The sequence below is a fragment of the Mytilus trossulus genome, chromosome 10 (assembly GCF_036588685.1).
Source record: "Mytilus trossulus isolate FHL-02 chromosome 10, PNRI_Mtr1.1.1.hap1, whole genome shotgun sequence".
NCBI lineage: Eukaryota > Metazoa > Mollusca > Bivalvia > Mytilida > Mytilidae > Mytilus > Mytilus trossulus.
Genome location: NC_086382.1, coordinates 1,259,348 through 1,270,877, shown reverse-complemented (window position 1 = coordinate 1,270,877; position 11,530 = coordinate 1,259,348). Strand labels below are relative to the sequence as shown.

General features: G+C 31.3%; 1 long non-coding RNA gene across 1 annotated transcript in view; it reads right to left on the bottom strand.

Annotated features, from left to right (window-relative positions):
• Positions 1 to 3,275: 3,275 nt before the first annotated feature.
• Positions 3,276 to 11,530, bottom strand: part of LOC134685986 (uncharacterized) — a 42,920-nt gene continuing 34,665 nt past the window's right edge. Inside the window, exons 6-7 of the long non-coding RNA XR_010101495.1 lie at positions 11,306 to 11,371; positions 3,276 to 3,704 (exon numbers count right to left, since the gene is read on the bottom strand). This is a non-coding gene — a long non-coding RNA (uncharacterized LOC134685986). The remainder of the gene's footprint in view (positions 3,705 to 11,305; positions 11,372 to 11,530) is intronic.

The window sequence follows — 11,530 nt, the reverse complement described above, 5'->3', positions numbered from 1 at the left end:
AGTAATCAGGTCCGAACATTTTGACAACGTAATCAGGTCCGAAACATTTTGACATTGTAATCGGGTCCGAAACATTTTAACATTGTATTCGGGTCCGAAACATTTTGCCATAGTAATTAGTCCGAAACATTTTGACATTGTAATCGGGTCCGAAACATTTTGACATAGTAATCAGGTCCGAAACATTTTGCCATAGTAATCAGGTCCGAAACATTTTGCCATTGTAATCAGGTCCGAAACATTTTGCCATAGTAATCAGGTCCGAAACATTTTGCCATTGTAATCAGGTCCGAAACATTTTGCCATTGTAATCAGGTCCGAAATATTTTGCCATTGTTATCGTGTCAGAACATTTTGCCATGGTAATCACACACCAATTTCATGTCACTTTCTACCTTGAAATCCATTTAATAAAAAGGTAATCAAGGTAGTTATCAGGTATTAATGAACATACTGCCATGGTAATCAAATACTTTTTTTTACCGTGGTAATCTTTTAATGAACATTTAGAGACATTGTAACCAAGCTATCAAATTTTTTACCATGGCAATTACAATGTTAAAAATGTCTGTCAACATGATGATATACAATGAATGTATCATGTCATTCTAATTTTTACCATAGTAATCCTACACCATGTTTGTCATGCAAGGCCATTTTCCTGTTACATAACTTGTGATAAATCATGTCCATAAAACGCACGAATAAAAGCAATGCTATGAAAAAAAATATTGCAGGATTGAGTATCAGCAGAACTTTAATTAAATGCTTTGTCAATCAGCTAATAAATTACCTCTTTATAGACCTCCTTTCTTCAATGTACTGTTAGTTCAAAATTTGAACTTCAGAGCTTAATTGTATTAAACCTTAAACTGATTTATCTTAATAATTCTGACTTTTCCTATAAAGATTTGACAAGAGTACTGTTAACATGTATCAAAAGTCTGCATCAAAACGAGTACTTAGGGAAATCAGATTAAGGCAGATGCATTTTGATGCACTTCAGTGCAAATTCATTGACTTTTGTGCAACTGAGCACCTGTGCATTGCATAAATTGTGCAGCATCAGACATTGGCACACAAAAGTAATTGAATTTGCTATAACTTAATAGTTTATAAGTAATTACAAAGAAAGTTCAAACTGATATAAAATTTTTAGTACCTTTATATAATTGACTAATTAATGAAAAGAAAAAGAGATAAAAGCGCTTATTTAGGGAAACGGCAACACCTATTATAACAGAAAACCTACAGTTTCAAACAATTTAGATTTTTTCTTAGATTGATTTTTTTACTGGGCAGTCTGTTTCAAAACAGATAATTATTGTGCACTTTTATCAGAACTGATATTATGAACCAGTTGTTTTTTTCTGAACTGGTGTTTATTGAGCAGTTTTTTTTCTGAACTGATATTATGAACCAGTTGTTTTTTTCTGAACTGGTGTTTATTGAGCAGTTTTTTTTCTGAACTGGCTTTTATTGAGCAGTCTTTTTTTCTAAACTGGCTTTTATTGGACACTCTTTTTTTCTGAACTGGCTTTTATTGAGCAGTCTTTTTCCTAAACTGTCTTTTATTGAGCAGTCTATTTTTGTACTGGATTTTATTGAGCAGTCTTTTCTCTAAACTTGCTATAATTGAACAGGTTTTTTTTCTGAACTTGCTTTAATTGAGCAGTCTTTTTTCTGAACTGGCTTTTATTGAGCAGTCTTTTTCGAAAACTGACTTTTATTGGGCAGTCTTTTTCTGTACTGGATTTTATTGAGCAGCCTTTTACTGTACTGGATTTTACTGAGCTGTCTTTTCTCTGAACTTGCTTTAATTGAAGAGTCTTTTTCCTGAACTTGCTTTAATTGAGCATGTTTTTTTTCTGTCTTTGCTTTTATTGAGCAGTCTTTTTTCTGAACTTGCTTTTATTGAGCAGTCTTTTTTCTGAACTTGCTTTTATTGAGCAGTCTTTTTTCGGTATTCGCTTTAATTGAGCAGTCTTTTCTGAACTTGGATTTATCAAGCAGTCTTTTTCTGATTTTTTTATTAAGCAGTCTTTTACTGAAATGGCTTTTATTGAGCCGTCTTTTTCCTGGACTGTCTTTTTTTGAGCAGTCTTTTCAGAACTACTTTTATTGAGCAGTCTTTTTTGGACTGGCTTTTATTGAGCAGTGTCTTTGTTGACTGTTTTTTTGGATCAATCAGAACAAGTCTATTAAGCAGTGACATAAAAATTATTTGTTTCTTATAAACAACAATGGCTGCCATTTATAAACTGCCACACATAATTCAGTTTTCTGTTTGTTTAATATGCTTTATATGTAGAAATTACAACCGGAGGTATAGTTCCTATGACAGACAAATGTACAATTTAATTGTTTGTAAACAGGAGATACTATTATATAATCTAAATTGAGTATGCTGATGTAAAATTTAATAACGAACATACAGGATATTAGGTTCTATGACAATAAATCTGTTTTCTAACTTCCGTCATGACAAGAAGCAGTTGGTTAATTTTTTTTAGGCTGATAGCTTGGTGAGTTCAAAAGCCTTTAAGTAAAAATGAATGACAAAAATAGATAATTTAAAATGAGTCTGAAGATATAAACGGTATGACTGATTATTTTAGGTCCTTAAAGTTCAGAGGCAGAGTCAATAGGTATTTGTTTGAGGCTCCTTTTTGTTGTTTTTTGCTGTTATCCATTTGAAACAAAATTATCCATTCTGGATAAAAATAATCATCCAGGATTTACAGCAGATTGCATTGAATAAAAATTGATCTAGATAAATTGTAACCAGTTACAGCCAATTGCATTGAGTGTGTAGGGAAAGGTAGAACACTTGGTTAGCTTGCTTGTTACCTAAAACGTGAATTCATAATAAGATTAGGTAAACTACCCTCCTTTAATAGTAGACTAGTCTGACAGATAACCAATCTATCTGTCTGTAGGACTAGACTACTTCAAAAAGAGGGTAGTATACCTCACTTAATAACAACTTCACCGTTCAGCTAACAAGCAAGCTAACCATGTGTTCTACCTTTCCCTACACACTCAATGCAATCTGCTGTAACTGGTTACAATTCTTATCAATGTAGATCAATTATTATCTGTGGATATAATTATGCATTCTTGAAAATTATCATGCTGAAAAAATATCCCTTCCAGATCAGTGATCCTGGGGGGGACGGATTAATTCCTATGGTAAAAACAAAGTAATGGCAAAATAATATGTATTGATATAATTTAATATAGTAACATATAGCAAAATGAAATAAGCTAAAAATCATCAGTTGATGGTATATTGCAAATACATGTCAGTAATTTGAGAATGAAAATAGGGAATGTATCAAAGACACAACAACCAGATCAAAGAGCAGAAAACAGTTGATAAACCAGTTTGTTTTGATGGTTTTGTAAGCTTATATCCTCAGAAACATGTATAACTGCCTTGATGTATTCTTCTGTTTTTTTCTCTTGTAGGCTAAAAATCCCTTGGTTGTCATTTGATCCTTTATTGAGGGTCACTGTCTGGGATTGAAGCACTCATCCAAGATTTTTCAAATAACCTGAGAATTCAGCACTATAAAAATTGAAACAATTTCCTCTGAAACACTATGTGCTCTACCATGTAAGACCACAGGATACGTTGCCATGTCATCATTTCCATTGAAAGCTCTGTCTGAACTGGTATCAATACAAACTTTGGTCTAAAACTAAAAAAAAAGAAGATAATTATTCATAGTGAATTCAAATCTATATGTACTTATGAGAGATCATATGAAATAGTAATTTATCTATCTAATAAAATAAGATTGCTTCCTTTTAGAGAACTTGGGGCTCTGTTCGAAATTAAATAAGTACAAAACTAGGTAGGTGATCAAATTTCAGAGAAACCAAAAAGTTCAAATCACTGGAAGTCAAATGAATTCAAAAAAGAAAAAAACAAGAAAATGTTTATTTCTAGATGTAAAATCATCCAAATCTCCACAATAATTGTGTGGGATATTGATAAATATAGAATCTACTTCCTCAAGAAAGTTAAATTTTCAAATTCAAAATGAAAGGTTATGGGTGAGAAGACAAATTAAATTCTGTTACAAAATTTAAATAAACAAGAATGTGTCCATAGTACACGGATGCCCCACTCACACTCTAGTTTTCTTTTTCAGTGGACTGTGAAATTGGGGTCAAAAATTGGAATTGAAATTAAAAAGGTCATATCATTATTAGGGAACATGTGTTCTAAGTTTCAAGTAGATGTGACTTTAACTTCATCAAAAACTACCTACACCAAAAACTTTAACCTGAACTTTGCACTTTCATTTTCTATGTACTGTGGACCGTGAAATTAGAGTCAAAACTATAATTTGGCTTTAAAATTTGAAAGATTATATCATGGGGAACATGTGTACTAAGTTTCAAGTGGATTGAACTTCAACTTCATCAAACACTACCTTGACCAAAAACTTTAACCCGAAGAGGGACAAACGAATGGACGGACCAACAGAGGCACAGACAAGAAAACGTTATGCCCCTCTTCTATCGTAGGTGTGGCATTAAAAAAAAAGTGGGTTTTGCTGTATAAAATATGTTGCCCAACCCCACCCCAGACATTTTATTTCCTGAAAAAGCCCATAAAGAAACGTAGAGTTAATATTTGAAAATAAGGCAAAAGTTTTTTTAAAGTAAAACTGTCAAAGTTGTTGAAGATTTTATACATAAATAAAACTCAGTTCTCAAATCAAATCATAAAATTTAAAAACACAATGACATAATATAGTTTAATCCTATAAAAACAATTTGATCATTGTACATCTTAATCAAACAGAGTTGTCAATTGCAAGAAAATTGGTTCATACATGTGTCTTGGTGTCAATTTGAGATAAAAAGTCATTTTAATTTTTCAAACCTAAAATCTTTTAATGTAGCGATTTTTTCCCCATTTACAAATGATAGTAGTCTCTGATAAAACACTGTCGTTCTTAAATCGAATCATAAAATTATAAAAAAAACAATGATATAATAGAGTTTAATCCTATAAAAATACATTGTTCATCTCAATCAAACAGAGTTGTCAGTTGCAGGAAAATTAGTTCATACACGTGTCTTGGTGTCATTTTGAGATTTCAAATCATTTTGATTTTTAAACCTATTTTTTTTTAATGCAATTCTTTTATTCTCGTTCAACTATGTAACAAATGACTGTATTAAAACGTGTCTTGGGTGACATTTGGAGATTTCAAGTCATTTTAATTTTACAAACCTAAAATCTTTTAATGTAATTTTTTTTCCATTCAACTATACAAATGACTGTAAAAAAACGAATTAAATCATATAACGTCAATACAATCCAACTTAGTATGAAAATCTTTTTAGAAGTCATAATGTAACAGATATATTAGTTTTTAACAATCACAATTTCAGCGTATTATCATTCCTTCGTCATAAAAGGATCAATATAAGACGATATAATATAGGTATAAAGAGACAAATAAAATAAACTATTTTGTAATTCTTTATGTAATATACTTTACAAAGCTTATACGCACTTAGTCTACATACTTACTTATATACACACTTAGTCTACATACTTACTTATATACGCACTTAGTCTACATACTTACTTATATACACACTTAGTCTACATACTTACTTATATACGCACTTAGTCTACATACTTACTTATATACGCACTTAGTCTACATACTTACTTATATACGCACTTAGTCTACATACTTACTTATATACGCACTTAGTCTACATACTTACTTATATACGCACTTAGTCTACATACTTACTTATATACGCACTTAGTCTACATACTTACTTATATACGTACTTAGTCTACATACTTACTTATATACGTCAAACAGAGTACTTTATTAAGTAATTTCAGACTTAACAAAACAGGATTTATTGAAAATGTTTTATATTTAGAATATGTCGTTCAAACTCTTTTATTATTGAATTCTTTAAATCTAATATCCTAATTCTCAAAATTAATAATTCTCACGATGTGAGCATTGTATTTGTGTCACGTAGGCAGGTGCAGAGTTGCAATTCAATAATTGTTGTTATTTTATTTTGTTACTTAATTACCTTGTTGCACATCAATCTCCTCAAGGGTCATAACTCTGGCTTAAAATTAAACTTGTTTATTTGTTGTGATGCTTGTTTGTTTTATCATCAAAATCTTTTTAGAAATTAAATCAATTAGAATAGTATGCATTTATTGGTTAAATTTTCAGTGATACAAAGTTATCCCCCCCCCCCCTTATTTGACTTATTTTTGACAGAAAGATTTTAAAAAAAAATGACATCTCTGCTCCTGCTGATAATTTTTTGGAAAATATTAAAAAGTAAAAATCACAAAAATACTGAACTTAAGAGGAAAATCAATTAAAAGGTTACTAATAATTGCAATGCAAAGAGAAAATAGAGTACACACCTTTTAATAATCATGCGACCTTGAGTTATCTTTTTGTCTTGAAAAGGTAAAATGCAAAAATATATGATACATCATCTTGCTTTGGATGCAATTATTTTTATTTATAGGCTGCAGGTTGATTTAATAACATATAATATTCCAAGTACATTTGTACTACAAAATGAAATATTTATTGGCCAAGTGAATTATCTTTCCAATGAGTCATAAAAATAAGTAGGTCTGTTTGAATAGCAATTTTTTACCAAAGAACTTGACAACAGACTTTACTTGTGGATCCAAAAAATGCATATCTTTAAATAAAAATACACCATTTTTTGTGTGTGATATTTAGGGTTATTAGTCTTTTATCATCTAACAGGTCTTGGCCAAATTCCACAAAATATCTAATTAGTTTTTTGTTTTATGTCTTTCAACTTTTAAAATTTTCCGCTGACAATCAATCTGACAATAATTCTTAGTTGACTAAAGGAATAAAAAGGATATTAAATGATGCTTAATAGCGAGCTGTTACATTGTCTTTGAAATAGCAATTGTGAAAGTTCAAACTCTCAAGAGCCTGTATCGCTCACCTGACTCTACTTGGGTTTTTGAAATCGTATAAAAAAAGATAAAATTTGGCTACAAAGTTACAAAACTTGTTCAGCACCTCATAAAGAACATTCATGCTATGTTGGGTTTCATTCCATTCAGTGGTTCTCTATAAGAAGACTTTTTTATGCATTTACCATAGGGTCCTATGATAAACTAAACCCCCTGCTGGCGGCCATCTTGGATGATGGATCGGCTACAAAGTTACAAAACTTGGTCAGTATCCCATAAGAAACATTTATGCTATGTTTGATTTCATTCTATTCAGTGGTTCTCTTAAAGAAGAAATTTGAATGTATTTCCCATAGGGTCCTATGTTAAACTAAGTCCCCCCACTCGCGGCCATCTTGGATGTTTGATCGGCGACAAAGTAACAACACTTGGTCAACATCTCATTAAGAACATTCATGCTATGTTTTGTTAAATTCCATTCAGTGGTTCACTAAAAGAAGTCATTTGTATGTATTTCCCATAGGGTCCTATGTTAAACTAAGTGTCCTGTTGGCGGCCATCTTGGATGATAGATCAACTACAAAGTAACAACACTTGGTCAGCACCTCATAAGGAACATTCATGCTATGTTTGATTTCATTCCATTCAGTGGTTCTCCAAAAGAAGTCATTTGTATGCATTTCCCATAGGGTCCTATGTTAAACTAAGTCCCCCGCTGGCGGCCATCTTGGATGATGGATCGGCTACAAAGTAACAACACTTGGTCAGCACCTCATAAGGAACATTCATGCCATGTCGGGTTTCATTCCATTAGTGGTTCTCAAGAAGAAGTTCAAAATGTAAAATGTTAACGACAACGACGACGGACGACAGACGACAGACGACGGACACCAAGTGATGAGAAAAGCTCACTTGGCCCTTTGGGCCAGGTGAGCTAAAAAGGATTATTAATGATGCTATGTGGATGGATTATCAGTTTTTAAGAGCAAATTGACTTGAATGTAAATAATAGAGAACAATAGACAAAATAGAGGAAAAATTAAAGAAAAGAGAATGTAAGGACCCCCATCACTGTCCCACTATCCTCTAATATTAGATGTCCATTGCATTGTACTAGTGCATACAAATTTCTTACTAACTGCCAACTATCATGAAAATGATGGCAGATCATCTAAATCATATTTAAAAGCCATGTGAAAATCATAAATGTTATCGTCCATAAAACAATTACTTTCCCATAAATGTCTTGGAGAAATCGTTTATGTCATAAAAAATTGTCCAATGGAGGAAAAAAAAATGTCCATATTATTTTTTAGGGAGTGCATTTATCTTATTAAACTGAAATAGACATGGGGTTTGTTTTGATATAAAAATAGCCAGAGGAAAGTTAATTGGATGTTAACATGCTTCTGACGGGAGTTTCTATTTCATTTTATTCTGAGGAAATATGATTATAGACAGATAAGCATACCTTAAGGATGTTATGGCTAAATGTGCCACATTAAATTAATTAGAAATTGACTCATCCCTTCCCTTATTTGCACTTGTTAATCCATTTAATACTCAACTGTTTATTTCTACTTTAAATTTTCCAAGCAATTTATGTTTAAACTCTGACAACTATAAAATTACAAAATCATCTTTCCATCTCTTGATTTCTCCATTAAAAATATTTTTATCTTTTATAGTATAAAATATTATTTTTAGAAATAAAAAAAGAAAAAAAACCCAGCACATACTTTATATATATAGAAAATCATTTGCTCCCTAATTATGTGTCCCTGAGTTAAAATAAGATGTGTATAAATGAAAAATTGTCAAAGAGCTGGCTATCAAGAATAATTATTTTTGTATGAACATTCCATCTAAAAATGTTCTTCTCAGATGTCTTGGTGTCCATTATTCATTATTCTCTACCCTTCCCCCCCCCCCTCTGTTCCTACATTCTTTTCTTTTCTGTAGATTTGGGCCATATACCCCAAATTTATTTTGAATATTATTCTGATTTAAAAAGAAATTTTTAGCCTGTGTTGTATGAATTATAAAGGTGCAGATCAAATTTAAAATCATAGAAGCCAAGAAAAGTTTGATGAAAATTTTCGACACAAGGTCTTTTGGCCAGATCAACCCAAGGGAGTGAAATTTTGCCTCGTAGATACTGGCACTTGGCAGAAAATCAGGTGGCTAATAATCAATTTGACTCGTTAATGAGTTAATGCAGCTGTTCGTAATATATTCAAAGAAGAATTAAATCATGGACTTGTAATTTGCCATCCAAATATTCAAGTTATGGCCTAGCATCAGTGTGGGGTCGTGCTCCTCGTTCACTCTAATTTTCCTTAGAGGAACTTTTGTTACTTCTGTTACCAGAAGAGCACCTTCTTGCCAATATAAAAAATGCCGGCGGTTTGTAACGTCTTGCCAGACCTCGTTTACTGTTTTTTCCCTGCAGCCGATTTTATTCCACTTAAGATTTCTTGATTTATTTAGTTTTAAGGAGTTGCAGAATGGTCGCCTATGAGACAACTCAATTGTACAAACAACTTTGGTATTAGCATCTAAAGGTATTAACTGTACAACCTTCAACAATGAGCAAAACCCTTACCATATGTGGCCAGTTTTATTCCACACATTATTTCTTGAATTATTTTAATCTTTAATTAAATGACTTTTACTGATGTAATAATTTTTTGTAATAGGAGAAAAGTTTCCTTGCATAAATAGTGTTGTTAAATTTCATTTCAATATCCCACTGGAACATGTGTTACAGAATGTGTTCCTAACAGATTTATGTTCCTAACTGAATAAAGGGTATAGAATATTTGTTCCAACAGGAACAGATTTTATGGCTTTGTCTATAACAAAGCTTCTAGAGGAATTTCTGTTAGATTGATCAAAAATACATGTAGGTAGACAAATGTCACAACTTGACCTACTCTCACCGTTGGCCAAGCTTGAAAAAATATTTTAAAATCCATTTGATTGAAGATATTACACATCATTGGATTGAACCAGGAGTTTCCTTAACTGTATAAATAGTGAAGCAGAAACTGCTGAACTTTTTAGATAATTTGAGTTTGTCCAGTTTTTGGTTGGGTCCATTTTGCTCTCTTAATTTTTTAGCAGTAAATTATTTGTGAAAGATAATGTAACATTTCTATATTTTTTACTTTTGGAAATGTTTTTCTAATACTTCTCATCTTTACACCCCCCTTTTTTTAACCCTCATGATTGTTTGTTAGAACTATACATTTGATAGAGTTGACAAGTTACAATTGGAGAATTGACAATTTTTAGCTGCTGTTTGGGTGTCATAATTGGAGATGTTTTATCCACATATTCAGTGTTAATTTTTATGAAACTTCTGAGCATCATATCCTTCACCCTTTTTTTTAAGATAAGAGTTTAATGCTTTATTTAGTGAATGTATTCTCTTAACAAGACAAATGAAGAAATCAATTTAACCCTTTGTCATGTTAAAAATTGGTATGAATTTCTTTTGACATACTGAACAAAATTAATTGCCAGCAATTATTCATAAATCAGTGATAAATTCAAGTAAACAAATTTAAAGAAAATATTTTCTGTAAGCTTAGTATCGGTTACAAAGTATTAACTGAGATTTCAGATAATGCAAACAAAAACTCTTGTCATATACTGTAATAAAAGTTGTTTCATGTTCATTTCTGTCTGATAAAATCATAAAAGTTATATAATTCTAACCTAAATCATCTGTTAGCTGCTCCTTCTTACATAAAGTTTAGTACTTGAAATGTTTCTTAGAAAATAGCTATCCTCTTATGACCTAGTTTATGACCTTCCTCTTTGTGAAAAGTTGTATATGTCAACAGAAAAAACGAGTACTCCCCAATGTCCCATAAAGGAAAATGTTTAGTATAATTATATAACAATTTCCGTAAAAAATCTAATTAACTTTCATATTGTGCGTCAAATTCATGTTTTTTCATCAAATAATCGTTATTTTATGGAGGAAAAATTGATTATGTTGTACAGCGCAGCAATAAAAAATATAGTTCATTCATGTTTTATTTTCTATAAAATGCATTCAGATCTCTTTAGCAGTGCTTAATGAAATCTGAGCTGATTTGGTAAATGTCATTTGGTCAAGTACGGTAAAAATTCTGTTTACGAACAAAAAACTGCATCATAAATACTCTCTAAATTTTCCTTCCACTCGGACAAAGCCTGATGAATTGTTAGACGATAAAGATAGGTCTGATAAGCTTTTCCGCCTTAAGGTATTTTTCTCTGTTGGATTATTTCGATTCCCCTAATGACTATAGCGCCAATTAATTAATCAATTACCTGCTTCGACTTGATTAGCTCGCAGCATTGATGTGGGTATTCATAAGTAGTTGATGACATCTCTTCCTACAATGGATTTGTAAAGGATTAGAAAGTAGAAAGGTTAAAATGATAATTATTGAATACAAATATTGTAATACAAATTGTTTTATTCTTAGAAATCCATTACAAAATTGAAATAACTCAAAACTAGACTGATATTAACACAGTTTTTTTCTTCTTCAA